We start from the raw sequence: 13,254 nt of genomic DNA, 5'->3' as shown, positions 1-13,254 counted from the left end.
ATGTAAGACCCAATACACACACAGCGGTATCTTCACTGCAATGATCATTTAACCTAAGGAGACTTTCAGGCAGTGCACTATGGGAAATATGCAAATTAATGGGTTGAGAATACATTTTTAGCCAATAGAAAAGCAGAGGTATCAGACCGCTCCGTTTTTCCTGAGACCCGCCCTGTGTGCAGAGCTTGTAATTATATGACAGATGGACCGGGACAAACCCAACTGAACAATCAGCTCTTTCTTATAAAACTTATTTCTTATATTTCTGGACAAACCAATCCCCAACACCACAAGGAGCTCACAGAACCCACTCCATCCCCACCAAACAGAACCACAAGAACTCAACTCTGAAAACCCAGCGGCCTCCTTCTGTGAGACACCTATTACACCTAAGGAGAGTGGAAGGCAATGCACTGTGGGAAATATGCAAATCTGAACAGGTCTGGCTCTTTACTGCCACCCATTGACAATTCTGCGTGGGCGAGCCTAGTTAGGCCACAGGACTGCACTGTCCGTACCCTCCGCAGAGACTCCCAGGCACAGGCAATGTGGATTAATAATTTTGATGCACAGGTCGATGGCTTCCTGATGGTCAGTGAGGTCTGAGGTGAGGGAGAAGCTCATGCTCCTGGTGCTGATCTGCCTTCTCCTGAGATTAACCCCGCCGTTGTGGCGCCGTTTTGAATAATTACGTTTTCAACCTATAGAAATGGACCTCATTTGCAATATTACCCACAATGCATTGCAAAAAGTCTCCCTAAGGTTAAATGAACATCGAAAAGAATATATTAAATCCCAAATGGACTTAAAATAAATGAATTTTAAGACAATGTGGGGCGGAGCCTATTTGAGCCACAGGCCGGCGCTGTCCGACCCTCCGCAAGACTCCCAGGCAACAGGTATGTGGAAAAATAATTTTGATTAAAAAAATATATATATACTTTTTTAATTTTTTAAAGTGGTTTGTACTGTAGAAAGTGGGTTTGAGTGAGCTTCTCAATTTTCAATAAGAAAAATATCAGACAGGGGGGCGCTGTTCACAACTGATCAACCTCCTACCACCGCACAGTGCAGTAGCTCAGGCTTCCCACCAGGGGGCGCTGTTCACACTGGTCAACCTCCCACCACCGCACACTGCAGTAGTTCAGCCTCCACCAGGGGAGCACTGTTCACACTGGTCAACCTTCCAACACCGCACACTGCAGTAGCTCAGAGCCTTCAGCCAGGGAGCAGGACCTCACAGCCCTCATGGACATTATGAGACAGAAGCGCTCGCCATGTAAGGCCCAAGTATATACACACACAGTGGGTACCTTCACTGCAATGATCATTTAACCTAAGGAGACTTTCAGGCAGTGCACTATGGGAAATATGCAAATTAATGGGTTGAGAATACAGTTTTTTAGCCAATAGAAAAGCAGAGGTATCATGACGCCCGTTTTTCCTGAGACCCCGCCCTGTGTGCAGAGCTTGTAATTATATGACAGATGGACCGGGACAATCCAACTGAACAATCACCTCTTTCTATAAAACTTATTTCTTATATTTCTGGACAAACCAATCCCAACACCACAAGGAGCTCACAGAACCCACTCCATCTCCACCAAACAGAACCACAAGAACTAAACTGAGAAAACCCAGCGGCCTCCTTCTGTGAGACACCTATTACACCTAAGGAGAGTGGAAAGGCAATGCACTGTGGGGAAATATGCAAATCTGAACAGGTCTGGCTCTTTACTGCCACCCATTGACAATTCTGCGTTATTACATTTAACTCATTATAAACTGGTCTCTACTGACACCTGGTGGACATTTTGTGCTATTACATTTACTGCATAATAAACAGCTCTCTACTGCCACCTGCTGGACATATACTGCTATAACAAGTACAGCATAATAAACAGCTCTCTACTGACAGCTGCTGGACATCTACTGCTATAACAAGTACAGCATAATAAACAGCTCTCTACTGACAGCTGGTGGACATCTACTGCTATAACAAGTACAGCATAATAAACAGCTCTCTACTGACACCTGCTGGACATCTACTGCTATAACAAGTACAGCATAATAAACAGCTTTCTACTGACACCTGCTGGACATTTACTACATAATTAACTGATCTCTACTAACACTTTATCAACATTCTGTGTTATTGCATTTAGGGTGTAACACTGATTATACTTTCAGCCTATAAACTTTCAGACTCCACTCAGCAGAACCACAATAGCCCATATAAACCATTAAAAAACCCAGCGGCCTCCTTCTGTGAGACACCTATTACACTTAAGGAGAGTGGAAGGCAATGCACTGTGGGAAATATGCAAATCTGAAAAGGTCCTGACTCTCTACTACCACCCATTGGAAATTCTGCGTTATTACATTTAACTCATTATAAACTGTCTCTACTGACACCTAGTGGACATTCTGTGCTACTACATTTAGTCCTTATAAACTGATCTCTACTGACACCTGCTGGACATCTACTGCATAATTAACAGCTCTCTACTGACACCAGCTGGACATTTTTCTGCTATTACATTACAGGTAGCGGACATTCTGTGTTGTTATATTATAATAATAAACTGATCTCTACTGAGACCCTGCTGACATTCTGTGTTATTGCATTATAAAACTGCTTCTACTATATAGACAATATATGCAAACACTTTTTATCAATTTCAGCAATAAGCTGATTTGCTCTGCCTTTAGACATTCTATAAATCAAAGCTTATATATAAGCTGAACCTGGACATACACCCTGAGGCTAGTATCAGAGCAGTTCATGCTTCGATGCGCTCTCTTGCCTATTACAATCAGTCGTCATACATACATACTTTAGTACTGTGACGCAGCACAGGCCACGAATCAGTACATAATAAATTACTTACAGTCGTCTTTGCGAGCATGGCATTGTTATGTAAAGCTCAGGCTAACCTACACTATACATCGCAATGAATGCTCCACTAGCATACCTATTCAATCACAAAACCTTCCAACAAAGCATTTAGACAGTGATGAGGGAAGGGGAGGTGGGGAGGAGGGGGGGTAGGGAAGGGAGGGAGGGAGGGAGGGAAGGGAGGGAGGGAGGGGAGGGAGGGGAAGGGAGGGAAGGGGAGGGGGGATCACATGCCTTTAGCTTTATTGAGAAGACAAATACAAACGGGGGGAGAGGGGGAAGGAGAGGGGTTTTATTCCTCTTCTTCTTCGTCGACGTCCACGATGTTGTAGTCCTGCAGCATACTATGGATAAGTCTGCGGCAGTCCAGGACGGACTTGTTCTCCCTCCTGAGAATGAGCCGGTTCCTGACAAGCCATTTAGCGTCCTTAAAACAGTTGATAAGGCGCCAGGCCTCCTGGATGGCTCCAACAGTATGAGTCCCAGGAAATAGTCCATACAGCACCGAAGTGTATTGCAGGCTGTTCCTGGGCACTGAGTCTTTGAGTTCATGTTCCAGGGCGTCCAACAGGCGCTGTGCAAAGCGGCACTCCCAAAACAGGTGATAAGATGTTTCCTCCACGTAAGGGCACCTGGGGCAGTACCGGGTTTGCACAGGTTACGGGCATGCATGAATGAACCGGATTGGCAGTCCGCCCTGGGAAGTGGCCATCCATGACAAGTCCCTTATGCCCGTTGGTCAACCTGTTTGACGACACATTAGTCCAAACTGTCTCTAACGGTGTCGTCCTGGATCCTGTAATTGACTCGACCACCTCCTTTGCTCTGATGAGTTTGTGGATAGTTTTTGGCTTTCCACAAGTCGGGTTTTAGGCCCTCCAGCTGGTGCTCCCTCACAAACTGACGACGTCCCCGTAGAACCAGGGAGCGTGCCAGTTGTAAGGGATGGAGCTGTCCCACTTGTCCCAGCCCAGACCCCTCCAGAGGGGGCAGGAGGAAAAAGCAAGACATAGCCTTGCCCGCAGAGCCATTAGCAGTTCTCAGAGTCCGGCGAACGCTGTCACAAACAAAGGCCATCCGCAATAAAGTGGGCAGGTCCGGTATGCCCTTTCCGCCCTTGCGGGGCTCTTTGTACATGATGGCTCGCTTCACTCTGTCCATCTTAGATCCCCAGATGAAGCGGAACACTGTCCTGGTGATGGCCCTGGAAACGGTGGCAAGAGGGGGCCATGCCTGTGCGGTGTATTGGAGCACAGGCAAAACTTCATTTCGCAGGACGAGTGCTTTGCCCTCAATCGTGAGGTGTCTAAGGCTCCACAGTCCGATTCTTTGGTTTACTTTGGCCAAGCGTTCTTCCCAAGACTTGAGGGCTGCGCCTTCCTTCCCGAACCAGACTCCCAGAATTTTGATGAAGCCCGATTTGATGGTAAATGGGAAGGGGGGCAGAAGAGGCCAGTTGCCAGTCCCCGAAGAGCATGGCTTCTGACTTGCCGCAGTTGACTTTGGCCCCTGAAGCTTGTACCGCAACTCCTCGCAGGTCTGGACGAGTGCAGTCACCGAACGCCGATCAGCGCAGAAGACGGTCACATCATCCATGTACAGCGAGCACTTGACCTTGTGGTGTCCAGGTCCTGCCTAAGTATCCTAATTAGTAATTAACTAATTAAGCCCCTACCCCATATAACCCCGGCCCCCAAACTGGACGGGGTTGCTTTATAACAAGTAAATGATAAACTCACACAAGGGGAGGGAAATTTGTGTGCTGCTGTTAGGACTAAGGGAAAACAAATATACGTCAAAATTGACGCTTCCCCTTTCGTCCTAACCAGCAGCACAAGTGGGGAAGTAGCAACGAGTGACGAGATGGCTGCAGTTTCGTAGCAAAAAACATGCCATGGCATCTGAGATCTAGGGAATTATTTTTTGTTAAACTAGGGTTGTACACATCTAAGACAGGCCACACGTGGTGCACAGCTCCACATCTAAGACAGGCCACACGTGGTGCACAGCTCCACATCTAAGACAGGCCACATGTGGTGCACAGCTCCACATCTAACACAGGCCACACGTGGTACACAGCTCCACATCTAACACAGGTCACATGTGGTGCACAGCTCCACATCTAACACAGGCCACACGTGGTGCACAGCTCCACATCTAACACAGGCCACATGTGGTGCACAGCTCCACATCTAACACAGGCCACACGTGGTGCACAGCTCCACATCTAACACACAGGCCACACGTGGTGCACAGCTCCACATCTAACACAGGCCACACGTGGTACACAGCTCCACATCTAACACAGGCCACACGTGCTGCACAGCTCCACATCTAACACAGGCCACACGTGGTGCACAGCTCCACATCTAACACAGGCCACACGTGCTGCACAGCTCCACATCTAACACAGGCCACACGTGCTGCACAGCTCCACATCTAACGCACAGGCCACACGTGGTGCACAGCTCCACATCTAACGCACAGGCCACAAATATAATACACTGCCCCCCCCCCCCAAATATGCTGCACATCCATCCCCCAATATACTGCACAGACACACCCCAATATATTGCGCAGACAACTTCAATATACTGCGCAGACACACACAATATACTGCGTAGATAACCCCCCATATACTGCGTAGATAGCCCCCCAATAAACTGCGCAGACACCAAAAATATACTGCGTAGACCCCACAACTTCAATATACTGTGCAGACCTCCCTATATAATGCACAGACATCCCCCATATACTGCGCAGACATCCCCCCCTTATACTGCGCAGACATTCCCCCCTTATACTGCGCAGACATCCCCCCTTATACTGCGCAGACATCCCCCCTTATACTGCGCAGACAGACCCCCCCGTATACTGCGCAGACAGACCCCCCCCGTATACTGCGCAGACATCCCCCCAGTATACTGCGCAGACATCCCCCCAGTATACTGCACAGACCCCCCCCGTATACTGCGCAGACATCCCCCCAGTATACTGCGCAGACAGACCCCCGTATACTGCGCAGACAGACCCCCCCCCCATATACTGCGCAGACAGACCCCCCCATATACTGCGTAGACAGACCACCCATATACTGCGCAGACAGATCCCCCCCCATATACTGTGCAGACAGACCCCCCATATACTGCGCAGACAGATCCCCCCCATATACTGCGCAGACAGACCCCCCCCCATATACTGCGCAGACAGACCCCCCCATATACTGCGCAGACAGACCCCCCATATACTGCGCAGACAGATCCCCCCCCATATACTGTGCAGACAGACCCCCATATACTGCGCAGACAGACCCCCATATACTGCGCAGACAGACCCCCCAATATACTGTGCAGATGGATCCCCCAATATACTGTGCAGACAGACCCACCCATATACTGTGCAGTCAGACCCCCCCATATACTGCGCAGACAGACCCCCATATACTGCGCAGACAGACCCCCATATACTGCACAGACAGACCCCCCCATATCCTGCGCAGACAGACCCCCCCCATATACTGCACAGACAGACCCCCCATATACTGCGCAGACAGACCCCCCCATATACTGTGCAGACAGACCCCCCCATATACTGCACAGACAGACCCCCTATATACTGCACAAACAGACCCCCGTATACTGCGCAGACAGACCCCCTATATACTGCACAGACAGACCCCCTATATACTGCACAGACAGACCCCCCCATATACTGCACAGACAGACCCCCCCATATACTGCACAGACAGACCCCCCCATATACTGCACAGACAGACCCCCCGTATACTGCGCAGACAGACCCCCCGTATACTGCACAGACAGACCCCCCCATATACTGCACAGACAGACCCCCCCATATACTGCACAGACAGACCCCCCCATATACTGCACAGACAGACCCCCGTATACTGCGCAGACAGACCCCCTATATACTGCACAGACAGACCCCCATATACTGCACAGACAGACCCCCTATATACTGCGCAGACAGATCCCCCCCCCATATACTGTGCAGACAGACCCCCCATATACTGCGCAGACAGATCCCCCCCCATATACTGCGCAGACAGACCCCCCCCCCATATACTGCGCAGACAGACCCCCCCATATACTGCGCAGACAGACCCCCCATATACTGCGCAGACAGATCCCCCCCCCATATACTGTGCAGACAGACCCCCATATACTGCGCAGACAGACCCCCATATACTGCGCAGACAGACCCCCCAATATACTGTGCAGATGGATCCCCCAATATACTGTGCAGACAGACCCACCCATATACTGTGCAGTCAGACCCCCCCATATACTGCGCAGACAGACCCCCCATATACTGCGCAGACAGACCCCCATATACTGCACAGACAGACCCCCCCATATCCTGCGCAGACAGACCCCCCCCCATATACTGCACAGACAGACCCCCCATATACTGCGCAGACAGACCCCCCCATATACTGCGCAGACAGACCCCCCCATATACTGCGCAGACAGACCCCCCCATATACTGCGCAGACAGACCCCCCTATATACTGCACAGACAGACCCCCATATACTGCGCAGACAGACCCCCCCCATATACTGCGCAGACAGACCCCCCATATACTGTGCAGACCCCCCCCCCCATATACTGTGCAGACAGACCCCCGTATACTGCACAGACAGACCCCCTATATACTGCACAGACAGACCCCCCCATATACTGTGCAGACAGACCCCTCCATATACTGCACAGACAGACCCCCTATATACTGCACAGACAGACCCCCCCATATACTGCGCAGACAGACCCCCATATACTGCACAGACAGACCCCCCATATACTGTGCAGACAGACCCCCCCATATACTGCACAGACAGACCCCCTATATACTGCACAGACAGACCCCCGTATACTGCGCAGACAGACCCCCTATATACTGCACAGACAGACCCCCTATATACTGCACAGACAGACCCCCCCATATACTGCGCAGACAGACCCCCCGTATACTGCACAGACAGACCCCCCCATATACTGCACAGACAGACCCCCCCATATACTGCACAGACAGACCCCCCCATATACTGCACAGACAGACCCCCGTATACTGCGCAGACAGACCCCCTATATACTGCACAGACAGACCCCCATATACTGCACAGACAGACCCCCTATATACTGCACAGACAGACCCCCCCATATACTGCACAGACAGACCCCCCCATATACTGCGCAGACAGACCCCCTATATACTGCACAGACAGACCCCCCCATATACTGCACAGACAGACCCCCTATATACTGCGCAGACAGACCCCCCATATACTGCGCAGACAGACCCCCCCATATACTGCACAGACAGACCCCCTATATACTGCGCAGACAGACCCCCTATATACTGCGCAGACAGACCCCCCATATACTGCACAGACAGACCCCCGTATACTGCGCAGACAGACCCCCTATCTACTGCACAGACAGACCCCCCCCCCATATACTGCGCAGACAGACCCCCTATATACTGCACAGACAGACCCCCCCATATACTGCGCAGACAGACCCCCTATATACTGCACAGACAGACCCCCCATATACTGTGCAGTCAGACCCCCGTATACTGCGCAGACAGACCCGCTATATACTGCGCAGACAGACCCCCCCCATATACTGCGCAGACAGACCCCCTATATACTGCACAGACAGACCCCCTATATACTGCACAGACAGACCCCCGTATACTGCACAGACAGACCCCCTATATACTGCACAGACAGACCCCCCCCATATACTGTGCAGACAGACCCCCCCATATAATGCGCAGACAGACCCCCCCATATACTGCTCAGACAGACCCCCTATATACTGCACAGACAGACCCCCTATATACTGCACAGACAGACCCCCGTATACTGCGCAGACAGACCCCCTATATACTGCACAGACAGACCCCCAGTATACTGCACAGACAGACCCCCCGTATACTGCACAGACAGACCCCCTATATACTGCGCAGACAGACCCCCCATATACTGCGCAGACAGACCCCCTATATACTGCACAGACAGACCCCCCATATACTGTGCAGTCAGACCCCCTATATACTGCACAGACAGACCCCCCTATATACTGCACAGACAGACCCCCTATATACTGCACAGACAGACCCCCTATATACTGCGCAGACAGACCCCCTATATACTGCACAGACAGACCCCCCATATACTGCGCAGTCAGACCCCCTATATACTGCACAGACAGACCCCCCTATATACTGCACAGACAGACCCCCCCCCATATACTGTGCAGACAGACCCCCCCATATACTGCACAGACAGACCCCCCCCATATACTGCACAGACAGACCCCCCCCATATACTGTGCAGACAGACCCCCCCATATAATGCGCAGACAGACCCCCCCATATACTGCTCAGACAGACCCCCTATATACTGCACAGACAGACCCCCTATATACTGCACAGACAGACCCCCGTATACTGCGCAGACAGACCCCCTATATACTGCACAGACAGACCCCCTATATAATAGAACTTATATATAAGATAACAATCAATCAAGAACCAATATGAGAATAGCTCCTGCAAAGGGTTAAAAGCGCTTTTGAAATGGATATTTATACTACCCTCGGCGCTTGCGCACTGGGACATAATTTTTCCATACCCCCACACTGCGCAGGCGCGTATATCGGGTGGATTTTCATGAGTTAACCGCGCTTGTGCACTGGGCTGTAATATTTCCCTACCTCGGCTCCCCGACGCATGCGCAGTGTCCCGGTGTGCTGCTAAAATCGGCAGTGAGATTTTCCCTATACTGTCCTTTTGCGCATGCGCAGCTGGTGAAACCTAAGGCACGCCCCCATACGTCATCTCCGATGCTACAGGAAGTCAGGAGGTAGGGAAATCTCACGAGGTGGGGTAATGTGATGCTACACCGGCCCTGTGTGCTGGGTAAACGGAACTGCGCAGGTGCGAGACTTAGCCAGCACAAAGGGTTAACTCTGGGTTGTTCTGTTGTAGTGCAGTTTTCACATCGGCCACTAGATGTCAGTATCACCCACATTTATAACGGTGCTGGTGCGTCCGGCCTGTCTACATTACCGCCACGCAATATTCCCTTCATGTGCCAGTCTTATATACAGCTATAATGCGTCCTATACTCTGATATATCTATACAGCGCCACCAATTGGTGTACATAGAGAAGTAAGGGCCCCTTAGCAAGGATCAAACAGGCCCCCCCCACACAGGACAGAAGGGCTTCCGCCTAAACCCTTTGGCCATTTTTCCACTGCCTCATTTGCTAAAAGTTGTCCCTTTAGAGGGTGGAGTCCTGACCAAGTTTTCACCTCCAGTAAATGAGGGGATGATCCCAACTAAGACTGGGCCCTATAACAGTCGCATGGTCTGCCGCTATGGTAGTTGTGGCGGAAATAACCTCGCCACTGGGTTTTCAAGGGGCCTGTTTGCCAGCCTTTTGCCTCAGGATTATGGCCCATATACTAAAACTTTGAAGGAGAAGGCAGACCGGCCGCACAGCCTAAATCCGTGGAACTGTTTTGGGCAGGAAAGCCATGCTTGCTGTCCGTCAAATGTGACTTCCATGGAATTCGGGAACCCCTGCTCGGATCCGGGTGATTTCTGGATATGTTGTTCGCCCAGATCAGAGCTATCCAAGGATGTATAATTTATGGGGATATATGGGGCTTTGGGGAAAAATTTGTGTTTTCTGCTTGTGAGTGATTAAGTTAGCCCATTGTGTTTGTTAATTGTATCACAGGCAGAGGGGGGAGGGGTTGTGTACAATTGCTGGGAGTGTTTCTATACTGCAAATGCATCCGATTGGCTAATGTAAAAACTGTCTCAGTCTTCCACAAGGTCCCCAGGGGAGTGTCCCTTGCTAGAAGACCTGCATAAAAGGCTGACATGTAGCCCCATTAAAGAGTTCCTGTTTTACCCTCGACATAGAGCCTCGTCTCATGTGTGTGGGGAAAACACTGGGGAATGCTGTACGCTGTATACTCCCCGGCTATAATCCCTGAGCTCTTTTAAGAGCTTGTTCCTGCATTGCTTTCTGAAGGAAGAGAGGTTCACCCACAGGAACCTGGAAGCCTTGTCGTAGGTCTAGGGTGGGTAGAAGACGGCGAGATTCCAACCAAGCTGTGGCGGTTCGTTGGTTCAGCAGTGCTTACGGTGTCAAGTTGAGTGCTTGAAGCCCTCGGGAAGCACTAGGAGCATCCATCAACGGAGGTACCCATTTGGGGTGCCAGGAGATCCGTTACAGTAGTTAAGCCCCTGGTGCCACCATATTCTTCAGCGCCTTACAATCAGGGGGCTCATCTTCAGATCTCACCACTTTCCGTTGTGTACGTTCTATGAGGACATTGGAGCCCCTAAATATTTATCAGTCGAGAATGATGAGGGGGCAAAATGCAGATTGACAAAATATTAATGATGTCGTGGGCGTGTACTCATTGACGGAAGACTACGGGGTGCAGGCCGTGGGCGTGGAAAATGTAGAAGATTGAAGAGCCAAGACCAATGACTACACGCGAAGTGGCGGACTATTAGATTCCGGATTATCAGATGTGTAACAGAATATATACTGTACCCTGGTGCCCCTGACATGCACGGTAATGTAATGGTCAGCAATACGCAGTCCCGCCATGGGGACGGTTTGCATGTAAGGCCCCGCGGTGTGTATAGTGTCCCCCGGCTAGCAGTTAACATGTCCCCAGCCTGAGCCTGCAGCTGCGCTGTGCGATTCCCCAGCCGCTCACATCTGTCCGGGGCCCCCTGCCCTCCTAGTTTATATCTCAGCCCAGAAATCCCTTTAATTGTTTTTGTTTCTATGGCGAAATGGCAGTACAAATTCCTAAGGATGTTTCTTGGCGGGGAGATGGCCCTTGTAGAGGCGCCATATGTTTTACCGTCTACTATAAATGTGACTGCAATTACCGCCTAACTCAGAACTATTTCACACTGCACTGTAGTGCTCGTAGACTGTACTCCTCTCCTGTTACACCGCACAGTATCCTGGCCGGTGTATAACCGTGCTGCCGATTAGCCGACAACCACATGCGTGAGAATGAGACCAGTTATCAGCAGGACTTTGCTCCGAGTAATCAGGGATCCACCGTGATGATCGGAAGAACCGGATGGGGGAGGAACCATTACTACCACATGTTATAGGCAAATGTAGACGAGCACCGATAGATTCATCACCAATTGTCCGGATCAAAGTTCTAAGGGGGACATTTATCAAAAGATGTAACTCAGGATAAGTAATGTATGTACACAGTGACTCCACCAGCAGAATAGTGAGTGCAGCTCTGGAGTATAATACAGGATGTAACTCAGGATCAGTACAGGATAAGTAATGTATGTGCACAGTGACTGCACCAGCAGAATAGTGAGTGCAGCTCTGGAGTATAATACAGGATGTAACTCAGGATCAGTACAGGATAAGTAATGTATGTACACAGTGACTCCACCAGCAGAATAGTGAGTGCGGCTCTGGAGTATAATACAGGATGTAACTCAGGATCAGTACAGGATAAGTAATGTATGTACACAGTGACTCCACCAGCAGAATAGTGAGTGCAGCTCTGGAGTATAATACAGGATGTAACTCAGGATAAGTAATGTATGTACACAGTGACTCCACCAGCAGAATAGTGAGTGCAGCTCTGGAGTATAATACAGAATGTAACTCAGGATAAGTAATGTATGTACACAGTGACTCCACCAGCAGAATAGTGAGTGCAGCTCTGGAGTATAATACAGAATGTAACTCAGGATAAGTAATGTATGTACACAGTGACTCCACCAGCAGAATAGTGAGTGCAGCTCTGGAGTATAATACAAAATGTAACTCAGGATCAGTACAGGATAAGTAATGTATGTACACAGTGACTCCACCAGCAGAATAGTGAGTGCAGCTCTGGAGTATAATACAGGATGTAACTCAGGATCAGTACAGGATAAGTAATGTATGTACACAGTGACTGCACCAGCAGAATAGTGAGTGCAGCTCTGGGGTATAATACAGTGGTGGAAAAAACCTCACCACTGGATCTTGGAGGGGCCTGTTTGCCAGCCTTTTGCCCCAGGATTATGGCCCATATACTAAAACTTTGAAGGAGAAGTTAGACCGGCCGCACAGCCTAAATCTGTAGAACTGTTTTGGGCAGGAATGCCATGCTTGCGCTCGGTCAAATGGGACTTCCATGGAATTCGGGAACCCCTGCCCAGATCTGGGTGATTTCTGGATATGTTGTTCGCCCAGATCAGAGCTATCCAAGGATGTATAATTTATGGGGATATGTGGGGCTTTGGGGTATTTTCTGTGTTTTGGGG

This window comes from Bufo bufo, chromosome 11, assembly GCF_905171765.1.
Source record: "Bufo bufo chromosome 11, aBufBuf1.1, whole genome shotgun sequence".
Taxonomy (NCBI): Eukaryota; Metazoa; Chordata; class Amphibia; order Anura; family Bufonidae; genus Bufo; species Bufo bufo.
The sequence above is the reverse complement of the archived record's forward strand: the minus strand, read 5'-3'. Positions refer to the sequence as shown.